Source organism: Mustela putorius, unplaced genomic scaffold (genome assembly GCF_011764305.1).
Source record: "Mustela putorius furo isolate JIRA1106 unplaced genomic scaffold, ASM1176430v1.1 tig00000151_pilon_pilon_pilon, whole genome shotgun sequence".
In the NCBI taxonomy this organism is placed as follows: Eukaryota; Metazoa; Chordata; class Mammalia; order Carnivora; family Mustelidae; genus Mustela; species Mustela putorius.
Window position 1 is genome coordinate 2,834,914 of NW_025421296.1, and position 26,511 is coordinate 2,861,424.

At 37.8% G+C, this 26,511-nt stretch overlaps 1 long non-coding RNA gene across 2 annotated transcripts in view; it reads left to right on the top strand.

Annotated features, from left to right (window-relative positions):
- The window catches only part of LOC101688263, an 82,116-nt gene extending 56,208 nt beyond the window's left edge, over positions 1-25,908 (top strand). The window contains exons 2-4 of one of the 2 annotated variants that reach the window (XR_200858.3): positions 2,690-2,856; positions 22,179-22,277; positions 25,006-25,908. This is a non-coding gene — a long non-coding RNA (uncharacterized LOC101688263). The remainder of the gene's footprint in view (positions 1-2,689; positions 2,857-22,178; positions 22,278-25,005) is intronic. The other variant, XR_006605483.1, reaches the window with a different exon arrangement.
- Positions 25,909-26,511: the final 603 nt, after the last annotated feature.

Sequence of the window (26,511 nt, forward strand, 5' to 3'; positions counted from 1 at the left end):
GTGAGCTCCTATCTGGCTTCCAGTTCTTTCCACACACTCCCAGCACCCCAGCCAGAATGGTCCAACCCCTTTTCTCCCCAGTACAGTGCTCAAGATGGCACTCAAAGTAAAAGCTGAAGTTCTCATAATGGTCTCCTGACCCCTCCATGATCTCTCATAACTATCCTCCTCATCCTTCTTTTACTCCATTCTAGCCATGTGGTTTTCCTGATGTTCCATGATCAGGATGGGCATAATCCTAGCCTAGGGTCTTCCTGCTGGCTGTTCCCTCTGCCCCCAGACAGACATACACATGGGTAACTTCCTCACCACCTTCACGTTTTTGCTAAAATATCTATTTCATCTTTTCAATGAAGTCCATTCTGGTTACGTTGAAGAAAGTTGTAACTCTTTTCCCTGTCCCGACCCTACAGATCTACTTAGCTTTACTGTTTTCGGTAATATGTGCCTCCTTCCAATATGATGTACAAATATATACGATGTAATTTACCTTTTTATATATTTAAGCCTTTGTAATCTGTCTAATCACTAGAATATAAGCACTGTAAGGATGAGGAGGTTCTTTGTTTCTTTCTCTGATGCACCTAAAATGAGACTGGCACATCGTACATGCTCAATAAATATCTGTTGACTGATTATTATTACTTATTATATGGAGGTTAATTATTTAATACACATTTGAATAAAATAATCATACAATTTGTATGAAACTCATTGAATACTTTCTTTTGGAATTAGATATAAGTAAAGAAAACAATGACATATATTAGTTGTCCAATAGGAAACTTAAAAAAAAAATGATATATGCCACCTTCAGCAGGAGTTTAAACTTGAACTGTGATTGGACTTCTGTCCCCTTTAGTGATAAACCAGATAATTTGCACCAACACTGCTGTTTACATTGACTGGAAAAGCTTAACAAAATATTTAAAAATCTTCTAAAATCGCCTAAGAACGGACAAAAGAGTAAAGAATTACTTTGCGGAGACCTGTGAGAAGACAGTTATACAGAACAGGAGCCTGGCATTTGGGATCACTTTTGCATGTAGGGAATATTTGCCAATCCAGAACAGGTGGATGAAAGGATGAGCACTGCTTGGGAAAGCCTCAGAGGACGGGGCAGGTCGGGGGGGACCTAAACTAGAGTTTAATGATACCAAGAGTGGAGGGTCCGTGGGACCGCCAATTGTGGATGGGGCACCAAAATTCTGCACCCTTGCAATGAGACATAGAGCAACACTTGCATGGATTCCTGGCAGCCTTCTGGTTATCCGTGAGCCCTAAAACTTCAAACCTCGGAGTTTGATCAAATGGAGCCTAGATTGCCAGTGCAACCTGAGCTCTAGCGGAAGCTAGGAGTCTTCTTTTAGAGGAGGACAAGTCATTCTCAGCCTCAAATTATAACTCTAAGGCCCCCCCCCGCCAACTGTAAAGTCCACTACATTGTTAAAGATAAGAAAAAGAGACAAGAACACATAATGAGAACAGAACATTTAAAGAGATGCATGGGATATCTGCAGAGTAGAATTACCAGAGGCAGACCGACATAAACCATGTTCATTATGCTTATGGAGATAAAACTCAGTGTTAAATATTTCATGAAGAAACTTGAAACTATAAAAAGTGATACTTCAAATTTGAAAGAGAGTGACCTAGAAATTCTAATAGAAAAAATATGATAATCAAACTGGAAGTGTCCCCCATCACTGTTATTCTCTTACCATGAAATATTCTGTGTCGAAGTGAGGCAGTGTTGGTGAATATTTCTCTTTTATTTTCACTCTTTCTGGTTATGCTTTTATCTAACCTTGGATTTTTTCCTGATATTTTTCTGGCTTATCAAGTTTAAAGTGAGATATAAAGTAATTGTTAAATATGATTATACTTTCTTTCTTAATGTTACATTTTCATTCTAAATGCTCCTTTGTGACAACTAAGTGATAGTTACCCTGTTTAGGATACTTTATGTTTTGTTTTTGGTTTTGGGAACGGTTCTGTAGTTGCTCCTTTTATATGTAGATGTAAGAGGATTTTTATTTTTGCCATTTCTTTATTCTTTTATCGCAGCATTTCCTGTTAGATAACCAAATTTAAACATCCATGAGCCCTACACATAGTACTTTTGGAACAAGTTTTCTTGTCATCTTATATTTTCTCCTTTGATAATTGGTTAACTTAGCTATGAGAATTTCAAGAATAATGGGATTGTAGAGTGAGAAGAGGAGTGAGGCCAAAATTTAAGCCCCTTACTTCTCATTTTAGAGAATCCTATGGCTTTGGAGATGCTGAATGTTCCAGACTGGTCTCATTGTTGATATCAGACTCACAGCTGACTCATGTTACTGATACCAGAAGGTTTAGCAAAGCAATTCTCTTGTCCTTTGAAGGCGTTTAACTGTGGTATTGGTTATTACATTTTCAGAGAGTTTTATAACCCTGAGATTGCATATTTGAAAGAGACTGTACTGGAAGAAGACACACCAGATGGCATAAAGGGGGAAAAAGCCAATCTAATCTAAAATGTGGTAATAAATGAATTTTTATTTAATTAGTATGCTAATGATTAATAGGAAAGTCAATACAACTGACACCAAAGATATATTAGACATGTATTATAATAAACACTCTGATTTGTGCTGCTATAGTCTGTCAGATTGACATATCCCTGCTTGTGTTTTATGTGACACAGGAGTAAAGAAAGAAAAGTATCTATTATTGCCAGGCATACACTGAATGGTGGCTTTATTTGAACAACTCCCATCTTCCTTTCTGAGGAGCAGCATTCAAGTAGCCAAGTGTCCTAAAGGATCTGATACAACAGCAGGAGTTTCCACGTAGAGCCAGTGATTGAGTCAGGTGAGTGGCACCTTTGTGATTGTAGGTGTTCTGTATGTTTGCAGGATCACATTCCCCACCAGAGGCTGAGGCTTAAAGGACAGAGTCATGCTGTCAGGGGTGGGGAAGGGATTTGAAAGAAAATAAATTAAGTTTTAGGGGTCCAGATGAATGGCTTGGGATTCAGGACCCTGGGGTCATGACCTGAGCCAAAGGCAGACGCTTAACTGACTGAGCCACCCAGGAGCCCTCATTCTTTACTTTTCTATGAGACTTTTTAACAACTAGCAAAATATCATTTATATACTTGATAATATGATCTTTTATTCTTTTGGATTTTAGCAGCTTATCAGAAATACACAAATCTCTTTAGACATCTTTTCTGTCAGAAAGTGCATTTTAATATTTTTCTAGATTATTAGCACAAAATAAATAGTCACATTATAATTATTTAAAAAAAACTCAAAATGATAATTTTTTCAGTTTTATTAAGAAAAAATTGACCTACATCACTGGATAAACTTCAGGCATATAGCATGATAGTTTAATTTACATATGTTGTGAAATGATCTGCAGTAGGTTCAGCTAACATCCATCTTCTTATACAGATACAATAAAAAGAAAAGAGAGAAAAAAGAAAAAAAATATTCTTGTGATGAAAGTTCAGGTTTACTTTCTTAGTAACTTTTCTGTATATCATGCAACAGTGTTAATTATAGTCATCCTACTATATATTACACCCCTAGTAGTTACTTATCTTATAAATGGAAATTGGTACCTTTTGACCACACTTCCTCCAATTTCCTCTCTGCCCTCCACCTCTGGTAACCACAAGCCTTTTTCTATGAATTTTTTTTTTTTTTTTAAGATTCCACATGTAAGTGATGGGGCACCTGGGTGGCTTAGTGGGTTAAAGCCTCTGCCTTCGGTTCAGGTCATGATCCCAGATCGAGCCCCGCATCGGGCTGTTTGCTCAGCAGGGAGCCTGCTTCCCCCTCTCTCTGCCTGCCTCTCTGCCTACTTGTGATCTCTGTCTGTCAAATAAATAAATAAAATCTTAAAAAAAAAAAATTAAAAAAGATTCCACATTTAAGTGAGATCATAGTATTTGTCTTCCTTTGTCTGTCTTATTTCACTTAGCATAATGCCTTCAGGGTCCATCCATCTTGTTGCAAAGAGTAGAATTTCCTTGCTTTTTAATGGCTGAATAATATTCCACTATTTGTATGCCACACTTCTTCTTTTTTTTTTTTTTTAAAGATTTTATTTATTTATTTGACAGAGATCACAAGTAGGCAGAGAGGCAGGCAGAGAAAGAGGGGAAAGCAGGCTCCCCGCTGAGCAGAGAGCCCGATGTGGGGCTCAATCCCAGGATCCTGAGATCATGACCTGAGCTGAAGGCAGAGGCTTAAACCACTGAGCCACCCAGGCGCCCCAATGCCACACTTCTTTATCCATTCATGCATTGATGGACACTTAGGTTGTTTCCATGTCTTGGATATTGTAAATAATCCTGCTATGAATGTGGGGGTGCAGGTATCTTATCCAGTTAGTGTTTTCCTTTGGATATATTCTCAGAAGTAGAAGTGCAGGATCATATGGTAGTTCTGTTTTTAGTTATTTGAGGATCCTCCGTACAGTTTTCCAGAGTGGCTGTAGCAATTTACATTTTCTCCTGCAATGCACAAGTGTTCCCTTTTCTCCACATCCTTGGCAGAATTTTTCCTCTCATGTCTTTTTGATCATGACCATTTTAATAGGCATGGGGTGTTATCTCATGATGGTTTTAATTTACATTAATGACTAGAGATGTTGAGATCTTTTCATGTACTTGTTGGCCTTTCATGTGTTATCTGGAGAAATGTCTGTTCTAGTCTTTTGCCCATTTTTCAACTGGGTTATTCTTTTTTTTGTTATGAGTTGTGTGAATTTTAGCCTATTTTAGATATTAACATCTTACCAGATACATAGTTTGCAAATACTTTTTCTATTCTGTAGGTTGTCTTTTCATTTTGTTGATGGTTTCTTTTACTGTATAGAACTTTTTAGTTTGATCTAGTCCCATTTGTTTATTTTTTATTTTGTTGCTTGTGCTTTAAGTGTCATATCAAAAAATCATTACCAAGACCTATGTCAAAGAGATTTGTTCCTATGTTTTCTTTTAGGTGTTTCATGGTTTCAGGTCTTACAGGTAAGTCTTTAATCCATTTCAAGTCAATTTTTGTGAGTGGTGTAAGCTTTGGGTCCAGTTTCATTCTTTAATGTGAATATCCATCTATCCCCACCACCATTTTTTGAAACAGCTGTCTCTTCTTCATTGAGTATTTTTGGTTCCCTTGTCAAATATTAGTTGATGATATGCTTGGCTTTATTTGGGCTCTTGGTTTGGTTTCATTGGTCTATTTGTTTTTATGCTGGTATCATGCTGTTTTGAGAGCTATAGCTGTATAATATAGATTGAAATCAAAGTGTGGTGTCTCCTGATTTGTTCTTCTTTCTCAGGATTGTGTTGGCTATTTAGGGTCTTTTGTGGTTTTGTACACATTTTAGAAGTTTTTTTTCACTTCTAAAGAAAATATCATTGAATCTTGGTGGGAGGAGGGTATTAAATCTACAGATGGCTTTTGGCTCTATTGACATTTTCACAATATTAATATTTCTAATCCATGAACACAGGATACCTCTCCATTTATTTGTGTCTTCTTTGATTTTTTTTAATCAACATCTTGTAGGTTTCAGAGTAGAGATCTTTTACCTTGTTAGTTAAATTTATTCCTAAATAGTTTACTGTTTTTGATGCTCTGTAGATGTGACTGTGTCTTTCTTTCCTTATCAGAAAATTCATCGTTAGTGACAATGACTATTTTTAACTTACTGTTACTTTAACCATTGTTAAAATTGCCAGTCTAATTTAGACTTTTATACCTTGAGCTCTGAGCCAACAGCTTTTATCTTTTCTTTATCTATCCTTATGTCTGGTGTGTGCAATCTAGATAATGAAACAGCATCATTCTGGCAATCAGAGACTGGAACTTCAGGATGCAGACTGAGTAAGGCTCAGGGAGATAAAATTAGCCTTTATTTACAGTACATGAGAATAAACTAGACTGTCAGAATATAGCAACACTGTGTCATGCTACATTCAGTAAGTGTTTACTGAGTACCTCTTACAGGCTAGGCGTTGTGCCAGCTGCTGCAGAAGTTGAGGGGGAAGATACAGGGCAATATAAGATATGTTATTGGATCTTAAGAAGCCTACAATGTGCTGGGGGTGATAAACCATACACATATACAAAGGTAAGTAACAGTTATAAGTGCCAAATATGTATTACAGACAGTAAGATTTTAAGAGCTCACGAGAAACACGAGTCTTTTTTTCCCCTTTTGTTTTCTTCCTTTAATCTCCCTGCACTTTTTCAAATTTGTTCATATTTGCTTAGATGATTTGATGTGGATGATTACAATGCTTATACAAAAGGACAGATAAATTTAGCTATAGACAAACCTAATTATTGCATTTGGTTTCTTTCATCCATCCATTCATCCTTCAGTCATCCATCCATCACTGAACATTTATAAAACCCTTTTTGTGTACCAGGCAACATGCTAAGTGATAGGATTACAAAGTGCATTACTAAGGATACAAAGGCATCCTCAATTCATATTTGCTGATGAAAAAGTCTACTTCGACCACAAATGAGTGATTTGGGGATACTAATAAATCATATATTCAGCCCAAGGATCATATTCATTCATTCTCTTGCTGACTTATACATATATTAAATGTTTATTCTTGTGTACCAGGCACCATGTTCAGTGATGGGGATAGAGTTATAAAAAGGCAAGGCATGGACTCAGCTTGTACAGTAAAACTGGTTCTAGTTTTCATAGTCCTTATAATTTTTTTTTTAGTCCTTACAGTTTAACAGAAGAAGCAGACATTAAACAAATACAGCTGGTCCTTGTACAACATGGATTTGAACCACACAGATACCAATTAAATGCAGATTTTATATAGAACCATAAATATATTTTCTCTGCCTTATGATTTTCTTAATATTTTCTTTTCTATAGCTTACTTTATTGTAAGAATATGATATATAACACATATAACACAAATATGTGTTAACTATTTATGTTATCAATAAGGCTTCCGGCTAATAGTAGGCTATTAGTATTTATATTTTGGGGAGTCAAAAGGTATATACAGATTTTTAACATGTGTGGGGGCATCAGTGCCCTTAACCTCCATGTTGATGAAGAGTTAACTCTAATTACTGAATCATAATTGTGAGAAATGGTGTGTAAGAGCAAAACGAGGGCTATGGGAGCATGTAAAAGGAGAACTAATCTCTCTTTGACAAATGGTGTTGGAAAAACTGGACAGCAGCATGCAAAATAATGGAATCAGAACACTTTCTTACATCATATACACACACACAAATTCAAAATGGATTAAATGTGAGACCTGAAACCATAAAAATCCCAGATGAGAGCACAAGCAGTAATTTCTCTGACATCAGCTATAGCAGCTTTTTCCTAGATAGGTCCCCAGAGGTATGGGAAAGAAAAGCAAAAATAAACTATTGGGAGGGACAATGTCAAAATAAAAAGCTTTTGCACAGTGAAGGAAGTAATCAAACTAAAAGGCAACCTACAGAATGGGAGAAGATATTTGCAAATGACATGTCAGAGTTAGTATTGAAAATATGATGTAGATGTTATAAAACTCAACACCCAAAAACCAAGTAATCCAATTTAAAAATAGGCAGAAGACATAAACAGACATTTCTCTAAAGAAGGCATTTGAAAGGCCAACAGACAACTGAAAAGATGCTCATCATCACTTATCATCAGGGAAGTGCTAATCAAAACCACAGTGAGATATCACGTCACACTTACCAGAATGGCTAAAATAAAAAACACAAGAAACAACAGGTGTTGATTTCATTCTTTTTTTGTGACTGAGTAATATTCCATTATATATATATATATATATATATATATATATATATATATATATAAAATGGAATACTTTACACACACACACACACACACACACCACATCTTTTGTATCCACTCATCAATCAGTGAATACTTGGGCTGCTTCCCTATCTTGGCTATTGTAGATAATGCTGCTATAAACATCAAGGTGCATGTATCCATTTGAATTTGTGTTTTTGTAAACTTTGAGTAAATACTCAAGTATGACTGCTGGATTGTAGGGCATTCTATTTTTAACTTTTTAAAGACACTCCATACTGTTTTCCACCATGGCTGCTCCAGTTTGCATTCCCACCAACAGTGCACAAGACTTCCTTTTTGTCTACATCCTCATTGGCCATTTGCAGTGACATGAAAATGTCAGACAAAACACATTTCAAAGTTGCTTGCATCTCTACTGGTGTTAGGAAATATAGAAAATAGTTCAATAGCACTGATGTTGAATGAATAGGTAGAAAGCCTCTTGTGTCCAGGATTTAGAATTGTGTGTGGCACATGGTAGGTATACAACATTGGTGAGTGAACCAATGATGATAGAATTTCTGCATAGCAACCAGGCACATTATAGGTAATGGAAAATTACTGGCTGAATTCAGTGGAATCTCTTGGAAACTGAAGAAGAATGTTAAATTGATGATTTAGAATAAATGTGTTAATATTATGCATATTTAACACTTAATATTGAATGTTTCCATAGAGCCAAATTAAATGTAAAACTCTTGACATGTTTTTATCTGTTTCACTTAGTTTTTCTACACCTCAAAAAATGTTTTTGTTTGTTTGTTTGAAACTAAACCCAATGGATTAAACCATCTGCCTGCTGTTTTCAAAATGAAAAAATTATTTTTTCCCAAGTGAATGAGCTATCCTAGAATATAAACCCTTAGAGGGCAAGAGTTAATATTTTCATGTTATTTAATATTCTTCAAAGGCAAATGCTAAACCCATGCACTCAGGAGACACTCATAACACCAGCTAATTATGATCAAGCCTCTTGAAACCAGGCTTAAAATAGTTCTTTTTTCAGTTTGTCAAAATATTATCTATATTTAGCAACACAAAATTTTTTAAAAAAGCAGATAGTTCTTTGTTTTTCAGATTGTCAAAATATTATCTGTATTTAACACAAAATTAAACAGAAATCCAAACATCTTTAAATATTTTTTTAAACGTGTAGGTAAAAATCAAACAATGTTTCTTAATCTCTAGGATTTCACAATTGTTTCCAGTGGTTTTGTTTTATCATTAGTTTATTTATAATCTCAGTCATAGTTAGACTAAATTTCTAGCTTCTTACAAGAATTTCAAGATAAATGTAAAGTTGCTTGTAGTATAAATCCCATTCGACAAGAAAACTGCTCTAAATGCTCATGAAGAATTTTTGAAGAAATAGAATAATGATAGGCAGTAAGAATGGGAATTTGGATATCCCTACTGTATTACTGATCCTTCTTTAAAAATTTTTTTATTGTGTTATGTTAGTGATTTTTTTTAAAGGTTTATTTTATTTATTTATTTGACAAACAGAGATCACAAGTCAGCGAGAGGCAGGCAGAGAGAGAGGAGGAAGCAGGATCCCCGCAGAGCAGAGAGCCCGATGCGGGGCTCGATCTCAGGACCCTGGGATCATGACCTGAGCTGAAGGCAGCAGCTTAATCCACTGAGTCACCCAGGCGCCCCAGTCATTGGTTTTTGATGTAATGTTCCATGATTCACTGTTCGTATATAACACCCAGTGCTCCATGCAGTCCGTGCCCTCAATACCCATAATCTCAGATTCTAGCTTTTGGCTAATTCTAAACATATTCACAGCAGTGGGATATAGGACTTCATTTCCACTAAAGGGAATGGCTGGGGAAGGCAACAGCTTTTCTGAAGCATCTGCTAAGAGTTGGGTGCTTTGTATATTGGCTCATTTAGCCCTCAGAACAACTCCATGAAATTAGAAAACCAAAGCAAGGTGAGATTGCACCAGTTTCTTAAGGACTCACAGATGGTAAGTGGAGGAATGGGATGCTACCTTCTTTTCTTCTTTTTGGTAGGGTGTAAGGTTGATATTTGCTTTCTTTTTTTTTTTTTTTTTTTTTTTTAATCCCCAGAATACCTGTTAGCATCACATCACTTACTGGAAATCCATTCCCCACCAATCTGCATAGCCAGTTCTAAACCACATATATGTAGATTTCCTTCTAGCTTTTCTATTCTATTCTGCTGGTCAGATCTGCTTATTTCTTGTCTGTCTCTTCACTAATACTACCTGGTCTTAATATTTAAGTTTTGATATCTGTTAAGGCAAAGCCTCCTTAAGGAACGATAGTTCCTTTTAAGGAGTACTTGGGGTCCTTAATCTTTCATATACATTTTGCAGTTGACTTATCAATTTTCAGTTATATACATGGACACAAAAACATGCTGAAATTTTGACTGGAATTGTATTAAATTTATATGTCAATTTAGGCAATTAGGAAGATTTGGCTTGTATATGATATTAAGGTTTTCAATTTTTGAATATGGCATATTTCTCCATTTATTTAGCTTTTTAAAGATATATTTCAGTAAAGGTTGTGATTTTTCACCATAAAAAGTTTTATTCATTGTTGAGAAAGCTTAGTAACTTCCAAGCAGGGGTATTTCCCAATACCCAGTACTGATAGGACTGGGAAGAACAGTGGTCATGGAGGCACCTTTCAGAAGGAGGAACTGCTAAGATGAAGGAAAAAAATGCCAAGGGAACTCTTTTGTATGCACAGAAGAGTTCAGTCAAAGATCTTCCATTTTCCATCCCCCATCCACCTCAGGGTACAGAATTTATATGGATTCTGCAACAGGATTTAATGATTGGTGATTTCTGATGTTTCTTATTCTTCCCCTTTCTAAATGGAGTTTTTGCTATAGTTATCCTGATCCAATTCCACTGTTGTATTTTGAATGTTAGGAATGTCAGTGTCCTGTGTTCCTTGTTCACAGGTCACTGTCCTTGAGGAGCCATATCAACATTTGACTGAGAGGACTGTATATGATATTAAAATCAGAAATGAATAAAACAATCAAAAAGGCTATGTTTTGTCCCTTTTGGGGTAGCAGTGAATGTATCCTATGTGTGAGAAGAGTAAAAAAGGTTATCAGATCTCTGCCTCAAACTATATAAAATTTTTGACTCAAAATGGATCACAGAATTAAATATAAGAGCTAGGACAATAAAACTATTAGAAGAAAATATAGGTGTAAATCTTTGTGACCTTGGGTTAGTTAGGTGATGGTTTCTTTGATATGACTTGGAAAGCACTTGTAGCAAAAGAAAAAAGGCCATTAGACTTCAAAAATTAAAAAAACAAAAAAACTACCAAGTATGCAGAACTGATTTAACATTTGAAAATCAATGAATGTAATAATCACATCAACATGCTAGAGAAGAAAAATTACATGATCATATAAATAGATGCAGAAAAAGCATTTGACAAATTCCAACACCTTTTCATTATAAAACCTCTCAGTGACTAGAAAGAGAGGGGAATTTTTCAGCTCAATAATCTAAAAAATTTATTATAGCTAGCATCATATGTAATGGCGAGAAGCTCAAAACTATCTCATAAAGATCAGGAACAAGGCAAGAATGGACTCTGTCATCACTGCTTTTCAACATCATACTGGAAATTCTAGCCAATGTAATAACACAAGAAAAGGAAATGAAAGGTATACACTGGGAAGGAAGAAATAAAGCTGTCCTTGTTTGCAGATGACATGATTATCTATGTAGAAAATATGAAAGAATCAACAAAAACCTGCTGGAACTAATAAGTGATTATAACAAGATTGCAGGATACAAGGTTAATATATAAAAGTCAGTTACTTTTTCTATACCAAAAATGAAAAAGTAGCATTTGAAATAAGAAAATTTATATTAGCACCTCCCAAAATGAAATACTTAAATATAAGTCTAACAAAATGTGCACAAGATCTATATGTACAATGAAATATTATCACACACTTTTAAGAGGAAGATTACAAAACTCTGATCAAAGATATCAAAAAAGTAAACAAATGGAGAGATATCTCATATTCATGGATAAGAACTCAGTAATGTCAAGATATTAATTCTTCCAACTTCATCTATAAGTTCAGTGACATCCCAATCAAAATATGAACAAGTTATTTTGTTGCTATCAACAAGCTGATTCTAAAGTTCATATGAAGAGGCAAAAGACCCATAATAGCTAATATTGAATATTGAAGAACAAATCTGGTGAGCTAACATTACCTGACTATAGGACTTACTCTAAAGATATAGAGATTAATGACAGTATGGTATTGGTGGAAGAACAGACAAATATATAGAACAGAAAAGAGAACCCAGAAATAGACCCATATAATTATATCCAATGATCTTTGACAAAGGAACAAAGGCAATACAATGGAGAAAATACAGTCTTTTCAACAAGTGCTGCACAACTAAACATCCACATGCAAAAAAAAAAAAAAAAAATTAAACACAGACCTTCACATTTCACAAAAATTAACTCAAAATGGATCATAGTCCTAAATGTACAGTGAAAAACTATGAAATTATTAAAAGATAACATAGGAGAGAACTTAAATGACCTTGGTTATGATGACAACTTTTTAGGTAAAGCTCTGAAGTCATAATCCATGAAAGAAATAGTTGGTAACCTGGAATTTATTAAAATTAGAAAACTTCTCTGCAAAGACAAAAGAGTGAGAAGAAAAGCCATAGACTGGGAGAAAATATTTGCAAAGGAAATATCTGATAAAAAATTGTTATTAAAAATACACAAAGTATTTTGTCGAAGATTATTTGACCATAGAGTTGAGGGCCCATATCTGGGCTCTCTACTCTGTTCCACTGGTCTATGTGTCTGGTTTTATGCCAGTACCATGCTGTCTTGATGATCACAGCTTTATAGTAAAGCTTGAAATCAGGTAACGTGATGCCCCCAGTTTTATTTTTGTTTTTCAACATTTTCGTAGCAATTCAGGGTCTCTTCTGATTCCATACAAATTTTTGGATTATTTGCTCTAGCTCTTTGAAAAATACCAGTGGAATTTTGATCGGAATGGCATTAAAAGTACAGATTGCTCTAGGCAGTATAGACATTTTAACAATGTTTATTCTTCCAATCCAAGAGCATGGAATGGTCTTCCATCTTTTTTTGTCTTCTTCAATTTCTTTCATGAGTGTTCTGTAGTTCCTCGAGTACAGTTCCTTTACCTCTTTGGTTAGGTTTATTCCCAGGTATCTTATGGTTCTTGGTGCTATAGTAAGTGGAATCGATTCTCTAATTTCCCTTTCTTTATTTTCATTGTTAGTGTATAAGAAAGCCACTGATTTCTGTACATTGACTTTGTATTCTGCCACATTGCTGAATTGCTATATGGGTTCTAGTAGTTTGGGGGTGGAGTCTTTTGGGTTTTCCATATAAAGAATCATGTCATCTGCAAAGAGAGAGAGTTTGACTTCTTCATTGCCAATTTGGATACCTTTTATTTCTCTTTGTTTTCTGATTGCTGTTCCTAAGACTTCTAATACTAGGTTGAACAAGAGTGATGAGAGTGGGCATCCTTGTTGTGTTCCTGATCTCAAAGGGAAGGCTGTGAGCTTTTTCCCATTGAGGATGATATTTGCTGTGGGTCTTTCATAGATAGATTTTATGAAGTTGAGGAATGTTCCCTCTATCCCTATACTTTGAAGTGTTGTAATCAGGAACGAATGCTGGATTTTGTCAAATGCTTTTTCTGCATCAATTGAGAGGACCATGTAGTTCTTCTCTCTTCTCTTATTAATTTGATCTATCACATTGATTGATTTTCGGATGTTGAACCACGCTTGCAGCCCAGGGATGAATCCCACCTGGTCATGGTGGATAATCTTTTTAATGTGCTGTTGGATCCTGTTTGCTAGGATCTTGTTGAGAATCTTAGTATCCATATTCATCAGTGATATTGATCTGAAATTCTCCTTTTGGTAGGGTCTTTGCCTGGTTTGGGGATCAGGGTAATGCTGGCTTCATAGAAAGAGTCTGGAAGTTTTTTTCTGCTTCAATTTTTTGAAACAGCTTCAGGAGAATAGGGTTATTTCTTCTTTGAAAGTTTGGTAGAGGGACACCTGGGTGGCTCAGTGGGTTAAAGCCTCTGCCTTCGGCTCGGGTCATGATCCCAGGGTCCTGGGATCGAGCCTCACATCGGGCTCTCTGCTCTGCAGGGAGCCTGCTTCCTGCTCTCTCTCTCTCTCTCTCTCTCTCTGCCTGCCTCTCTGCCTACTTGTGATCTCTGTCAAATAAATAAATAAAATCTTAAAAAAAAAAAAAAAAGAAAGTTTGGTAGAATTCCCCAGGGAATCCATCAGGTCCTGGGCTCTTGTGTTTTGGGAGGTTTTTGATCACTGCTTCAATTTCATTACTAGATATCGGTCTATTCAGGTTGTCAATTTCTTCCTAGTTCAATTTTGGGAGTTTATAGTTTTCCAGGAATGCATCCATTTCATCTAGGTTGCTTAGCTTATTGGCATATAACTGTTGATAATAACTTCTGATGATTGTTTCTACTTCCTTGGTGTTAGTTGTGATCTCTCCCTTTTCATTCATAATTTTACTAATTTGGGCTTTCTCTCTTTTCTTTTGGATTAGTGTGGCCATTGGTTTATTGATCTTATTGATTCTTTCAAAAAACCAACTTCTAGTTTCATTGATATGTTCCACTGTATCTCTGGTTTCTACCTTGTTGATCTCTGCTCTAATCTTGATTATTTCACTTCTTATGTGTGGAGTTGGTTTGACAAAACAGGAAAAAATACACAGTGAAAAAAAGACAGTCTCTTCAATAAATGATGCTGGGAAAACTGGATAGCTATATGTAGAAGAATGAAACTTGACCATTCTCTTACACCGTACACAAAGATAAACTCAAAATGGATAAAAGGCCTCAACGTGAGACAGGAATCCATCAGAATTCTAGAGGAGAAAATAGGCAGTAACCTCTTCGATATCACCCACAGCAACTTCTTTCAAGATATGTTTCCAAAGGCAACGGAAACAAAAGGGAAGATGAACTTTTGGGACTTCATCAAGATTAAAAGCTTCTTCACAGCAAAGGAAATAGTCAACAAAACGAAGAGGCAACCCACAGAATGGGAGAAAATATTTGCAAATGACAGACAAAGGTTGATATCCAGGATCTATAAAGAACTCCTCAAACTCAACACACACAAAACAATCATATCAAAAAATGGGCAGAAAATATGAACAGACACTTCTCCAATGAAGACATACAAATGGCTATCAGACACATGAAAAAATGTTCATCATCATTAGCCATCGGGGAGATTCAAATTAAAACCACATTGAGATACCACCTTACACCAGTTAGAATGGCCACAATTAGCAAGACAGGAAACAACATGTGTTGGAGAGGATGTGGAGAAAGGGGAACCCTCTTACACTGTTGGTGGGAATGCAAGTTGGTACAGCCACTTAGGAAAACAGTGTGGAGATTCCTTAAGAAATTAAAAATAGAGCTTCCCTATGACCCTGCAATTGCACTACTGGGTATTTAACCCAAAGATACAGATGTAGTGAAAAGAAGGGCCATCTGTACCCCAATGTTTATAGCAGCAATGGCCATGGTCGCCAAACTGTGGAAAGAACCAAGATGCCCTACAACAGACAAATGGATAAAGAAGATGTGGTCCATATATACTATGGAGTATTATGCCTCCATCAGAAAGGATGAATACCCAGTTTTTGTAGCAACATGGACGGGACTGGAAGAGATTATGCTGAGTGAAATAAGTCAAGCAGAGAGTCAATTATCATTTGGTTTCACTTATTTGTGGAGCATAGCAAATAGCATGGAGGACAAGGGGAGATGGAGAGGAGAAGGGAGTTGAGGGAAATTGGAAGGGGAGGTGAACCATGAGAGACTATAAACTCTGAAAAACAGTCTGAGGGTTTTGAAGGGGCAGGGGTAGGAGGTTGGGGGGACCAGGTAGTGGGTACTAGAGAGGGCACGGATTGCATGGAGCACTGGGTGTGGTGCAAAAACAATGAATACTGTTACGCTGAAAAGAAATAAAAAAATTTTTTTTAAAAATCTTTTTTTTTTTTAGTTAAATGAAATAAAAAAAATACACAAAGCGCTCTTAAAACTCAACAATAAGAAAACAACCCATCTAAAAAACTGACCGAATATCTTTAATAAATAGCCCCCAAAGATATACATATGATAAGCATATGAAAGATGCATCATATGTCATCAGGAAAATGCAAATTAACACAACAATGAACTATCACTGCACACCTATTTAGAATGATTAAAATCCAGAACACTGAAAACAGCAAATGTTGGCAAGGATTTGAATTTTATGTATACCACACTGGGTTAATAACTGTATCTTTATAGTAAGTCTTGAAGTCAAGGAATGTTAGTCCTCTAACTTCTCCATCAATATTAAATGATGAATGAATATGGGAACTTTCATTGATTGCTTGTGGGAACATAAAATGGTACAGCTACATTGGAAGATATTTTGGTAGTTTTTTATAAAAGTAAGCATACTCTTACCATATAAGCTAGCAATCATACTTATTGGTATTTAAGCAAAAGTGTTGAAAACTTATGTCCACACCAAAATCTGAACATGGATGTTTCTAGCATCTGTATTCATAATTGTCAAAACTTGAAGCGATGAAGATGTTAAAATTTGAAGCAATCAAGATGCCCTATTTACCTTTAGTAGGTGGATAGGTCAATAAATTGTGGTACAACCAAACAGTGAATTTTTTTTTTCTAATTAACATATAATGTTTTATTTGCTTCAGGGGTAGAGGTCTGTGACTCATCAGTCTTACACAATTCACAGCACTCACCATAGCACATATGCTCCCAAATGTCCATAACCCAGCCACCCTATCCCTACCCCCTGCTCCCAGCAACCCTGAGATTAAGAGATTAATACTGAGATTAAGAGTCTCTTATGGTTTGTCGTCCTCCCAATCCCGTCTTGTTTCATTTTTTCCCTCCCTACCCCCCATGACTTCCTGCCCTACCTCTCAAGTTCCTCATATCAGGGAGATCATATGATAATTGTCTTTCTCTGATTGACTTATTTCACTTGGCATAGTATCTTCTAGTTCCATCCGTGTCATTGCAAATGGCAGGATTTCAGCTTTTTGGTGGCTGCATAGCATTCCAATGTGTATAAATAACATACCTTTATCCATCATCTGTTGATGGACATCTAGGTTCTTTCCATAGTTTAGCTATTGTGGACATCAAGCAGTGGATTTTTATTCAACACTAAAAAGAAATGAGCTATCAAGCCATGAAAAGATATGGAGTAAAATTAAATATATGCTACTAAGTGAAAGAAGCCAATCTGGAAATACTATATATTGTAAGATTCCAAGTATGTGATGTTCTGGAAAAGGGAAAACTATGGAGACAGTAAAAAGATCAGTGGTTGCCAGGATTTAAGGGGAAGGAAAGATGAACAGTAGGAGCACTGAGGATTTTTAGGGTAGCAAAATTACTCTGTATGATACTGTAATGGTGAACATGTTATTATGCATTTGTCAAAACCAGTAGACTGTACAACACCAGGAGTGAACTGTAATGTAACTTATGGATTTTGGTGATAATGGTGTCATTGCAAGTGTATCAGTTTTAATAAATGTACTACTCTGATGAGGCGTTGTTAATAATGAAGGAGGCTATGCATGAGTGGGGGCAGGATGGGAAATCTCTGTAGCATCTAGTCAATTTTGCTGCAAACCTAAATTGCTCTAAAGAGTAAAATCTGTTTAAAATTCAAAAACTTATGGGCCTCAACAGATATTATAAAAAAAGTGAAAATATAATCCACAAAATGAAAAAAATTATGTGTAAGTAATACATTTGATTACAGACTTGTGTTCAGAATATGTAAAGAACTTTTATAAATGAACAACAAAACTGGTACATTTAGTACAATTTAAAAAATGGGCCAGTGATTTGGGTAGACATTTATCCATAGGAGAGAAACAAATGGCCAATAAGCACATTAAAAGATGCTCCATATCATAAGCCATTAGAGAAAAGATAAAACCAGAGTGCCATACCACTTCACACCCACTAGGATTGCTAAAACAAGATAGACAATAATGAATGTTGGCAAGTATGTGGTGAAATTGGCAGTTATATGCATTGCTGGTGGGAATGTAAAATTTTGTAACCACTTTGAAAAACAGTTTGGCAGTTCCTTAAAATATGATACATAGAGTTACTATGTGACCCTTGATTGACCAGCTTGAGGCTGTATTTCTAAAGGGAGATTTTATATTTGGTTGGTTCTTTTAGGTATTTTAGAGGAGTATTACAAGTTAGGTACTACTTTTTATATTGATATCTCAAATTTCTGGACCATGCATGATACAGGCCTGTATTTCCATATTCTCCAACATTAGAGCTGGTATTTTTTTTTAAATTTAAATTCAATTAATTAACATATAGTGCATTATTAGTTTCAGAGGTAGAGTTTAGTGATTCATCAGTCTTATATAATACCCAGTGTTCATTGCATCAATGTGCCCTCCTAGAGCTGGTGTTTTTTTTTTTTTAATTCCTTTTTTTTTTTTAAAGGATTTATTTATTTATTTGAGAGCGGGAACTTGAGAATGTGGGGGGAGAGGCGGAGGGATCAAATCCTTTAAGCAGACTCCCTGCTGAGCAAAGAACTCAATGCAGGGCTTGATCTTAAGACCCATGAGATCATGACTTGAGCAAAAAATGAGTTGGTCATCCAACCTACTGAGCCTCCCAGGGGCCCCTAATTTTTTTTTTTTTTAAGATTTATTTGAGAGAGACAGAGAAGGAGGAGGGGCAGAAAGCCAGGGAAAGAGAGAATCTTAAGCAGACTCCCCTGCTGAGGGTGGAGCCTAGTGCAGGGCTGGATCCCAAGACTCAGAGCATGACCTGAGCTGAAATTGAATCGGTTGCTTAACTGACTCAGCCTCCCAGGTGCATCCGTTTTTTGTTATTTATTTATTTATTTATATTTATTTATTTTTTAAAGATTTTATTTATTTATTTGACAGAGATCACAAGCAGGTAGAGAGGCAAGCAGAGAGAGAGAGAGAGGAGGAAGCAGGCTCCCTATCGAGCAGAGAGCCCGATGCGGGACTCGATTCCAGGACCCTGAGATCATGACCTGAGCTGAAGGCAGAGGCTTAATCCACTGAGCCACCCAGGTGCCCCTGTTTTTTGTTTTTTAAACCTGAATATAGTCTGGGATTGAAAATATATACTATTATGATTAACAGTTGGAGATTTGATATTTTTTTAGTTTCCTCTTTCTCTGAAAAACTTTTTTTTTTTTTTTAAGAAAGGCAGCCTTCCACATGTGGAGCCTCATTTGGTTGTGTCTGCCGTCTTGGAAGTTTGACTTCCCTACGTTCTCCTACAAATGGACCTTGGGAGTGTGTTTGGAGGTACTAGCAGGGGCGCACAGCTCTTTCTATACATTTGACGCACAAGTGGTCCTTCTCCATTGGGGAAGGTTGTTCTCTGACCCAGCCTCAGCTTGGAGTAACACACATGGAGAGTTGAGGGAGGTTGGGGATACCTGCCTCATGAGCCAGATCTGCTGACTTACCCCTGGTGATCAATGAGGTGACAGATGTAGCAAGATTGCCCTCACAAGGCACCTGGGTGGCTCAGTCAGTCAAGTGTCTGCCTTCAGCTCAGGTCATGTTCCCGGGGTCCTGGGATTGATTTCCGCGTTGGGCTCCCTGCTCAGTGGGGATTCGGCTTTGCCCTCTGTTCCTACCCGCTGCTCACGTGAGTTCGCTCTCTCAAATAAATGAATAAAGTCTTTTTCTTTAAAAGAAGATTGTCCTCACATCCTCTTTCTCTGAAATTTTTGAAAATTTCTGATTATCAGGGGACTCCATTATAACTCCCTACATTTAGGCCCAAGGCCATATGTCCTGTTCTTATTTGGCCATTAAAACAGAGCCTTGCTTTTGGTGAATAATGAGTGTTTTCAATGCAGTGAAAAGCTCAGAGATGGCTCGCCACTCTGGTTTTTAGTTTCCTTTTTATTTTTGGCCCCCAGAGATTTTGCTTACTTTTTTTGGATCATATATTCATTTAAAAGAATTTTAAAAAATGGTCCATATTTCTAGGTGTTTTATAGTGGCAGGTTTTCTTAGGAAATATAAGTAAGCCACTGTCCTGATAAAGAAGGAAGTTAAGTTAGCATTCCGTATGAGATTCCACATCACTGATGTTATCTATGATAGTCCATCAATGGATATATGATAAATAAAATCTAATAGGTCTAAGTTTTCACTAGAATATTATTTTGGCCCTGTTTATCCAGATTTCTAAGTATGACATAAAGTTGAGTGGATTATATAACCCTGGGTTTGAAAAAGAAAAGTTAAAAATGGATAAGGCATAGCATGAGATGAGAACTAAGTACACTTTACTGAAAAGTTATATTAAATAAAATTATGTACACTATATTATCCTATATGGATACCATATTATGTACTAGATATTATATATCTAATATGTATATCATGATATATAACACGTACACACAGTAATGCTGGTTTTAATCTACCAGTTTCTCTTCATCAAGGAACTGGTGAAAACCCTTCACCGAATATACTGAGTGAATAATTTTTGTTCACACTCAGCTGGGGCTCCCCTTCTTCCATTGTCCCAGTGTAGCTGACCTTTCCCTAAGTTCTCCCCTTCATTTATGCCTCTGGCCCTTCTGTGCTGGGAGTTCACTTCTTATACCAGGGACCTGAAGGCCCCAGGAAATCCAAAGATAAAGTTCTCATAAATTCTTTTATTCATTGTATTTCTGAGGGGATTGGCCCTCTGCATTATGCTCTGTAGAATATGGTGTTGAGTACTTGATCATCTCGGAATACACTCCTTCTCTATTTGCTTATCTCTGAAGCTTTCTGGTCTTTTCTGAATCTTTGCCAGGTGTGATCTCTGTCCAGCTGTTTCTCACCTTATTGGTAGAAGGGGTATTTGAAACACCTTATCTTTGACAGGTAGAGACACTCCTTGACCAGGATCTGACCTAAAATTACATTTTCTATCTGGCAGAATGAGGGACATACAGGCCTTTCATTTATAGAACAAGTTAACATGCTCCTTATTTGCAGAGGCTCAGAGGAGTACTGGATGACCTATTTTATTATCCGCAGTGGGCAACACAAGTTCTCAGCCTGTAGGTTCCGATGGCTTATTCAGGTCCTGGAAGCCCAGTTATTCACACAGGAGGGAATTGATATGTTTCCTGCTGTTAATGTTTGAGAAAATCAATGCTCTGTAGCATATATACCTACCTTAAAAAGCACAGTGAACCAAACATCTTTGCCTCTAGCTTTGACCACAGAGGGAGAACTAATTATTAGTCCTGCTATGACTTTAAGCAACAACGTTTCTCCTGTAATAGAGGGAGGATGGCAATGAAATTTACATTTCAACCAAAAGCAAAAAGAGCAATATTTAGTCTCAGCTAACAGACTTTTTTGAAGCCCTATTGTAACTTAAGCACACTGGTGGCAGCTTTTTACTCATAAAAAATACTTGTTACAGAGCACATACCACTAAATGAACCAAATGTACAAAGTGGGGTTTTCTGTTTAAATAAATAAGCACCATTTGACATCTGGTGAAAATATCTCCGCAGCACCCTTTGTTCTCTTTAGCTTACATTGACGGGGTTTTAAAGTTGAGAAACTGCCCTGTTAGGAAAGGAAGCACATGAAGAAACATGACTATTAGTTTTCCTTCACTGCAAATGTCTGAAAATTTCACATCTAGAGTCTGTAGTTATTATGGGGTTTGGCGTGTGGGTGGCTGAAAATATGGTACTTGGCCTTTTGGTGCCAAACTTTCACGCAGCTTCAGCTGTCTGTATACAAAAGACATGGCAGAACGTGTTGCTTTACTTTTAATATTCGGAATTGTTCGCCTTGCCAGTGGAATAGTGAGTATGTGGATGGTACTGCTGATCTCGGAGCCTGCCAGTCTCATAGAATCTTAATTGATGAAGATGCTGTTAGGAACCGAGGGAGCATGTGGGTGGGGGGTGGCTCAGGGAAAGTCTGCACACTAGAAAATGCTGCCCTGGATGCCGTTGCCTCTTGTATCCCCTCTTTTCCCTCCACATACCGATTTGCTATGTTTCCCCTTTCCTGCCTCAGATTAATGTCTTTGATTTACTCTGGCCCCTAATCCTCCTGTAGAAAGAAAGTATAAGTCATATTTCAAAGATCCTAAATGGCTTCTTTGATGGATATTTCTTTCTATTTTCTTAGGTTCTGGGAAATGAAAATAAGTGATCTGGAAGCCCTCAGCTTCTGGACAACCTTCTCTGGAAGTTGGATATCGTAAAGGTCCTGCACCCGAAGAGAGCTGTGAGTTACGAGTCGTGATCCGCGGTGGCTGTTTTGCTTTCTGACTGTCTGCGTGTCTGTCTTCCTTGCTAAGCTTTCAGTTTCCTTTCCTCATGATTTTCTTCCAACTCTGTTCCCTTTCTCCATATTTCTGTCTTCTTAAATGGAGAACTATTAAAGCCTCATGTCCTAGGGAAATTGTGAAGAATAATGCAGTGGCTAAGTTGTGTTACCTAAGGGAGCTGTGAAAATCACATCTCTGGAGAGTTTTAAAAAACAGTGTCAATATGAGAAGAATCTGTACAAGGTTCTGTCTTGAAGAGGCTGGAGCCTGGGGTACAACCACTCGAGCTCTGGCTGCAACAAACAGCCCATTCTTCACATCAAAGGTGAATCCTATGTGTGGATTCCAACCTAGGAAAGATTAAGGGGCACGGTGTCCTCTTTATTCTTGGTCACGACCATAAACCTTCCTTTCATCCATGAAGCCTGTCCTTCCTGTTTGTGCGGGCTTTTTCTGGAGCAGGTTTGATATGTGATCTTGAAGAAGGGATACTTAGAACTGTGAAAACAAGGGCTTCCTATAGTTTCCTTCATTGTTTGTGCAACAAATATTTTTTGACTCTTTCCATGGACTTGCCTTTCAGGCACTGGGGTTGGGACTGGTGATTCAAAGAAAAGTTAGATGGGTTTCTTTCCCCAGAGATGATCACTGTCTAGGGGAGGTAAGACCAACCACATAATTTGCGAGTTTGCAGGATTTGTGTGGTTCAAAATGAAAATCCGGAGCTCTTCGTGAAGAAGTTATTAAGAAATTCACTGTTTCACAGTAGAACACTAAGCCAAGCTCCCTTCTGAGCATGAGGCTCTGCGAGGTAGAATGCTCACGAGGCTGGCTGGGAGTAGGGGAGAGAAGTGACGCGTTTTGATACTGGGCTGGGCGAAAGGGTCCAGGGGAGCTCTGTACGAAGTCTCCTCGTGGCCCTGGGGACGGAGGGGTCCCTCCAAGTCAAGGAGGAGTGAGAAGGAAGTCTTCCCTCTCAGAGGTTTCCCTTCGTATCTCAGTGTCCCTAATGGACTTCAGAAATATGTATTTCTCACTCCTTCTCTGGGACACAATCACCAACAGCTTTGTCATGCTAGACTGAGTGCACTTTAATATGGAAATCCTTCCTTGTTCTGCCAAAAAAAATTTTTAAGTCATGGTACTATAAAAACCAACATACAACAATAAAATAATATTTTAAAAGAGTTGGTGAGGAAAATAAAGCAAAGATAATGTAAACGTAGGAAGAAGAAATAAAGGCAGTAATGAGACAAATATGTATTCTATACTTGTGCTAGAGATTTACTGCAAAGTTAATTTTTTAAAAATAGTTTGCATTTTAAAGATTTTATTTATTTATTTGACAGAGGAGAAATCACAAGTACATGGAGAGGCAGAGAGAGAGAGAGGGAAGCGGGCTCCCTGCTGAGCAGAGAGCCCGATGCGGGACTCGATCCCAGGACCCTGAGATCATGACCTGAGCCGAAGGCAGCGGCTTAACCCACTGAGCCACCCAGGCGCCCCTGCAAAGTTAATTTTTTAAAAATTGTGGTAAAATAGGGGCGCCTGGGTAGCTCAGTGGGTTAAGTCTCTGCCTTCAGCTCAGGTCATGGTCTCGGGGTCCTGGGATCAAGCCCCGCATCAGGCTCTCTGCTCTGCGGGGAGTCTGCTTCTCCCTTTCTTTCTGCCTGCCTCTCTGCCTTCTTGTGATCTCTCTCTCTCTTCAGATAAATAGATAAAATCTTTAAAAAAATAAAATAAAATTGTGGTAAAATAAACATACCATACAATTTATCATTTTAAGTATTTTAAAGTGTGTCGTTCAGTGACACTAAGGACATTCACATTGTTCTGCAACCATCACTGCCGTCCATGTCCAGAACTTCTTCATCATCCCAAACCGAACTCTGTACCCATTAAACAATAACTTCCCATTTCTCTCTCTTTCCAGGCCCCCCCTGGCAATTACCATTCTACTTCTCTCTATAAAATTGACTACTTTAGATATCTTATGGAAGTGGAGTCATGCCGTGCTTGTGTCCTTCTGTGACTGGCTTGCTTCACTTAGCATTAGTTCGTCAAGGTTCATCCGTGTTGTAGCCTGTGTGAGAATTTCGCTCCTTTTCAAGGCCGAGTAGCATTCTATTGTACATACATGCTGCACTTTGTTTATTCATTCATCCATCAATGGACACTTAAGTTACTTCCACCTCTTGTGTTATGAATGATACTATTATGAACATGGTATCTATATCTGTTTGGGTCCTTGTTCTCAATTCTTTTAAATGTATACCCAGCGTGGAGTTTCCAGATCATAGGGTAGTTCTATGTTTAATATTTTGAGGAATAGAAAATTTAGTTTTGAGGTTTCTAGCAGTCTTCTTCTTCTTCTTCTTCTTTTTTTTTTTTAAGATTTTATTTATTTATTTAACGGACAGAGATCACAAGCAGGCAGAGAGGCAGGCAGAGAGAGGAGGAAGCAGGCTCCCTGCTGAGCAGAGAGCCCGATGTGGGGCTCGATCCCAGGACCCTGAGATCATGACCTGAGCTGAAGGCAGAGGCTTTAACCCACTGAGCCACCCAGGCGCCCCTTCTAGCAGTCTTCTCAAGAAAAGGAAGTGTAATAAAGTATATAATTCCCAGTGCCCTCAAGGTAAACATGGATCAGTTGTTTGTGAGACTAGAACAAACTTTCTCCCACAGGTACTTAGAAAGAAGGTGCCTTGAGTTTTGATGAGCGACAGTCTCTGTAATCACCTCAGAGTAAAGATGACAGCGCGTTTCTAGAGGCTGTTCCGTGCGGATGATGGCACAGTGCCAGAGCACAGGTCGGTGATGCAGACCATGCGGACCAGGCTTCGAGTGGGGGCTGGATCCTCTTAGGATGGAAATTCAAAAGGAGAAAATGGTCCACAGGGGAGAGAGAAATTAAGAAACACATCTAAGGGAAAAGGGAGTTTTCTTTAAGAAAGCGTTCTGAGCACTTTGCAATTTAGAAAGGAGCGTTGCCCCTCCACCCCGCCCCGATAAACTGTTCTTTATTTCTCTCTGTAGCAAACCATATTGCTGATTAACCACTGCTTTCATAAACTTCAAGTGGGCCATTCACGCTGCCTCACTGCTGCTTAATGTCCTGTACTGAGCTTGCTCTTCCCGCAGTGCCGGCCTCGTGTTTTGTTTTTATTAGAAATTCACCTCGCCTTGTCTACTGAGGGGAAGGAGAGGGGAAATCACACCCCAGAGCTCCACAAGCCCATAAAATGGCAGAGCTTCCTGGAGAAGGCTGTCCTGAACCCCAAGGCCCTGGCTGCCTGCGCCGTAATGAAATGCATGACTACGGAAGACAATAATAATTGCAGCGAAGGCTCGTTCCAGCTCCCGGATGATTTGGTGCTGTCAGGAGTGCGCTGTCCTCTGACAGCCCAGGAGGCGAACAGCACCAGTGACTGCAGGCCCTGATTGGGGCAGTGAAATATTGCTGGCAAAAATTAAAAGGTCCCCGTGTCAAAATAATTCATGATATGCATATCTTCCATTCTGATGAAACGGCTGATATCCGGATTAGCAAGATAATAAAACTGATCAGGCTACAGTTAAACAATTTAAGTTGGAGAGCTGTTCATTTTGTAGGTGTCACTTGTCAGATCAAGGGGTCAAAGCAGAATGAAAGGCTCTCCCCGGTAACCTTCCGACGATGTGGATCTGGAATGTTCTTCATGATTTGTCCAAAGTTTTCATCATCGGGCTGCCGACTAGCATTACCGCGGCAGGCTGTGTTCTGACATTCAAATCCCCGGAATGACAGGTTATTAGGAGAGGAGGACTGGCTCTACATACATTAAGCGCCGTATCTCTGACCTGTAATGTGAACTGATAGTGATATTGTAATTGAGTGAGTCTGAAAAAAAAAAGAGGGGGGAGTCTTTATTAAAACATGGGAATAGAAAGGAAAGCATTTATATTTCTGATGATTTGTGGGTTTGTAAAATAAGCTTTTTGGTGATGATTTATTTTCCGATTCTACAAGGCTGAGTGCTGTGCATAGTGTTTATTTGGTGTAACAGTTATTAAACTAAGATAACACAAACTCTCTCATCCTCTTTCCACATGCTGAGCAGGCACAGATCAAAAGAGATTTGTTCTATTAAAGGCAGTAGCTTTAAAAGGAACAAAATGGACCCAAGTACAACCCGGGGCCAGGACTGCTCT